We start from the raw sequence: 4,838 nt of genomic DNA, 5'->3' as shown, positions 1-4,838 counted from the left end.
CCCACCTTCTGGAGCCGCTGGCCCATGCGACAGGACAAGCAAGGGCTAGTCCAGCAGGACTCCACCACACACTTGCAGACTCTGACGGGCTGAGATGAAAGACTGCTCGCATTTCTGACGCAGAGAGCTGCAGGACAGTGATCATCCAAACAATGATGTCTCAATGTTGACAGCGCTGGACACTGAAGAGAGGCTTCAACTAAAGGTGTATTGGCTGAGCAGCCAGAGCCTGGACCTGCCCATGAGAACGCCCATTCAGAACTGCAGCAATGGCAGCCAAAGGCAGGGAGAGCAGGCTGTCTCCCCAGGGAGAACATCATCATCTGGCAGTGGGAGGAGGACAGAGAATCCAGAAGGAAGCAGCAAAGACATGGTTGGCCGCCGCAGAAGAGCCGAGAGGAAGGGGCTGCCTGGAGGCCCCAGGCAGGGGCCACTGGGAGGAGGAGACTAGGGCGAAGGACACACCCAAGAGCATGATCTCACGGGCGATGCGTCTTTTTTCCCAGGGCAGCTCAAGGGGCAGCTTCTTTTTAAAGTTCGAAGCTAAGCCTTTGACCTTAAACCTCTCTGTGCTCTTATGCTTCTACCCACACTGCAGAGCCAAGGGGCAGGCCAATTACAGGATCAGAGAACACCATGGTGTAAAATGTGTATCCTCAACCAGTGGTTACAGACCACAAATAGTGTTGATCACAAGTGCAAGGTTACATTTTGTCATTTTAAGAGCTGCCTTGGGGAGATAAGCCAGGCGCCCTGAGGGCAGTCAGGTGGCCAGGGCCTGGGACCCAGCGCTGGGCAATGGGAGACACAATATGGTTCTGTGGGCTGGTTCGGACAGGGCCTGGACGGCGAGGCAGAGGCCGCCATCAGCTGGGAGTGAGTGCTCTGTGTCCAGACCAGAGCCCAGCGTTAGCCTCATCCACTCCCAGAGAGGGGAGCAGGCCTGGGACGAGGAAACTCAAAGAGCTTGAGCAGAAGAGTGTGACACACAACGTGAGAGTCACACAGAAGTGGACAACACAGAGAGAAAATCGCATGAGCTGTGGAAGTGGCATTTCAAAGGCCACAATATGTAACACATCGCTGTTTTCAACTAAAAGACAGAAAATATTAGTAGTGAGTCTTCTATGAGTTAAAATCTCCATTAGTCTATGGTCAACATAAACATTTTCTTCTTTCAGTTATCTTGGCTGATCGCGCCATTCTGCATCGAATTTTGCTCATGGGGAAAGGGAGTTCCCATACTGATTAATGATTAATCGTTAGTAATGACTAATCATTAATTATGATTAATGCCACACATCACATAGGCCCTATCAGCATCTAAAGACATTTTCAGATTGCTTAAAGATCACCCCCCTGAGTGGTGCATTTCCATGTACATCGTGAGTGTAGGGGAGGAGCTGTATGAAACTTTCCAGCCTCTCGCCCTGCTCACAAACAGCCCACACAGGCTTAAGCGCACATGTACAAGGCGGAAATGCAGAAGCCCCAGGGGGACATCTAGGCAAAACTCTAGATGGTTCAACCTAGACATAATTTCCTTTCTCACATTCGTGCAACTTCTCTCCCTGAATCGTGAGAAATCTTCTATTCTAGACATTACACAGTATAGTCTACATTCTGTTCTATTAATATATGGTGTATTCTGTGCTCTGGGGAGAGGAGTTCTCCAGTCTTCCATCTTTCAAAGAGCAGCAAATTTTCTACCTCAATTAATGGTCTACCTTCTATATCTTTAAATTGAATAAAATTACTTTCATCCACCCCTAAAACTTAAAAACTGGCAATAACAGATAAGACAAAAATTATCTAAAATATCAGCCATAGTGATTGAATAACTTGCGAAGACTCAGTTGACTTGAACGTGACTAATTCTAACGCAGCCCTAACACACAGATGCACACATATGTGTATTCATTCTTGTAGGAACAGACTGGCAGAATAAGTACGCAACAACTTTGATTAGTTAACACAACAATGAGAGGTATTTAGACATGCATTTTCACCAAGGGATTTTCAGCTTTCTGCCAAAGGGCTAAACATGTTAGAAGGTATCCCATGAATACTAATGGTTCAGGACGTCATAGAAACTTGTAACCATAAATGACACAGAGAAATAATAAGTCGGAGAGGACAAAGACCGCAGAATTCATTTTACCAAAGCCAACTCCTGCCCGCCCTCCCCCATCTCCTGGAAACCTGTGAGACACCACTCTGCAGAGGCTTTCTTGTCTCATAGCACTTTATGTCTTCAAAAGAGAGACAGCAAAGATCTCAACCTAAATGCAGTAAAGTCCCTGACGGGCAAGACTTGATTTTATGTTCTGAAACCACAATCTCCCTAGCTGAGCAATACACTCTGGATCACCCAGACCAAAAACATTTATAGCGAATAGTAGAATCTAAGTATCTAACGTCCACTTCTACAGTAAAAAAATCCCTTCTTGCGGGATTTACAAGATTGTATTATCCCACAGGAGTAAGCGGAAATTAGCTAATATGTTCTTCAGCCACCCATGAAGGATCCAGCATGATCACGGACCCAGCGTTCTGCACAGATGCCCTTAGCAGTGGGGTGAGTGGACAGGGTAGTGGACGGGGTATCTGTGGTTGAAGTAGGATAAAAGCAGAGAAGGCCAAGAAACTCCTTCTTACATGACCACGACCAAATGCTCAGACCTCGGCAACCTGAGTTCTTCACAGGATCACAGTGACAAAAGTGGGAGCTCTATCGTGGCATGGTTAAGTCAAGTTCTTACTAGCAAAAGGAACTCAGCTTCAACTTTAACACCCTTGTTTTCCAAAATAAAGAAAAAGTGGCACCGTGACCCTGGGGCACTTGGCTGTGAAGCAGCTGAGGGACAGCATCCCCCACACAAGGGGAAGTCCTCGCCCTGGGGAAGGAGAGTCTTGCAGGTGAGGATGTCACTCTCCTTTTGACCTGGGTCATCTCTTCACCCATGCATTAAAACCACACCCTCGAAGTCTCTTCAGAGACAGTATCTTAGCAGCTAATTCTTAAAAAAAAAAAAAATTGATTGATTTATGTGTACGAGAACTGGGGTACAGGCCAGAGGTGTGGGGGAAGGGTGAGAGGATCCACCAGCAGTGGGGAGCAGGACAGGCAGATCCACTGAAATACACTGCTGAGGGGAGCAGTGGGCAGACAGAGGTCTGCTGCGCCTTGTGGGTCACCTCTGGCTGGGGATGGAACTCGTGCTGAAGTGGCTGCAGGCAGCTGCATAGTGCTTCGACCTAACCCCTTGTTGCACCAGGGAGGACTCTAGCAGCTAAACCTTTCCAACTTTCACCGCCTCCTGGTGACACTGGCCTCAACCTGCCTGTCAGAGTTGTCAGCCCATCACTCTCTCTCTCATTCAATTTTAGTTATCAAGTAATATAAAAATAATTTAAAGCCCACTTATTTCTATGGATAATAACAATAAAAATTTCAAAGACCAGCAAATCCTTGCTATCTAGAGCTTCTGAAGAGAGGAAAGACAGCTGAGCCATGCATTCCATGATCCCTTAAAGTAACAGCACATTGTAAAACAAACCTTGCTCTTTTTTTAATGGATGATATGGTATCAAACCAGAGAAGAAAAGCAAAGCAGGATCCTCCCTGGTGGTGCAATGGGGTAAAGCACAGCACTAAGAAGCTAAAGCCACTTCAGCACGAGTTCAATCCCCGCCTCGGAGGTGACCCACATGGCGCAGCAGACCTCACTTGGCCCGTCCGCTGCTCCCCTCAGCAGGGTACTTCATCTGTCAGCCTGTTCCGCTCCCCACTCTGTCTCTGGTGAAGCCTCTCACTGCCTCTGCACCTCTGGCCTGTACCCCAGTTCTGAATGCATAATCTTAAAAAAAAAAAGAAGGAAAAAAATCACTGAAAATGTATTAAGACATTAAGCAAGTTCAGCAAGAAGACCACATAAAAAATACACAAAAAGAGGTCTTTATATATTAATAACCAACTAAACATTGAGAGGGGAAATATCTTTAGTCCAGCATTAGCAAACATTTCTAAACAACTAGAAATTACCAATAATGTATAACAGCTCGAAGTTAAAAGTATAGAGACGACCTGAAGTGTTATGACACACCCTACATGTCTCAGTAGGAAGGTTCAAATCGATAGATGTGAATCTTTACCACGCAGCGCGCTGCCAATATGACAGGCTGATTCTAAGGCTGCCTTGGTAGCGAACAGCCAAGAAAAAATTTTTCAGAAAAAATAGAACCCAACATAGGAATGTCTGCCCTATCCGATTAGCAAACTCGTCCGTAGAATTAGATTCATAGTTTCATAAATAAGAATTTATTAGTATAAACAAAAAGTGATTCTCATTGTATAATTTATTAAGGTAACATTGTTTCACACCCTGTAGGTGACTCAGAAATACAGTATCCTGCCTCTCCAGGTGTGTGGCCATGCACGCCCCCACCACGGTGCCACGGTCTCGCCACGCACCAGTGGCCTCAGTTTTTTGTTTTTTTGTTTTTTTCAGTTGAGGAAACATTGCGTTTCAACAGTACAGGGCTGAGGGGCACAAGTCCCTACCTCCAAGGAGTGCATCGCCACGCAACATCCACCGTCAAAGCAAGCCCGGTCCTCGCCCCAGACTCACGGCCTCCTCCGCTCTGTCCCACCTCCCCCTTCCTGGCCAGCGGCCTCATCTGCAGTCACACGTCCAGGGCTTTGTTAGGGTGAGCTTTTCAGTTCTTTTGTCCTGTGTGCTATTCGACAGACGCACTGCAAGTGCAGAAACAGACCAGCTACACGGAGATTTGCAAAGTGTGGAAGGCGACGTTGCAAGGAGGTAAAGGCGGGTGCC

Source organism: Condylura cristata, unplaced genomic scaffold (assembly GCF_000260355.1).
Source record: "Condylura cristata isolate star-nosed mole 26May11 unplaced genomic scaffold, ConCri1.0 scaffold00001, whole genome shotgun sequence".
Lineage (NCBI taxonomy): Eukaryota > Metazoa > Chordata > Mammalia > Eulipotyphla > Talpidae > Condylura > Condylura cristata.
The sequence above is the reverse complement of the archived record's forward strand: the minus strand, read 5'-3'. Positions refer to the sequence as shown.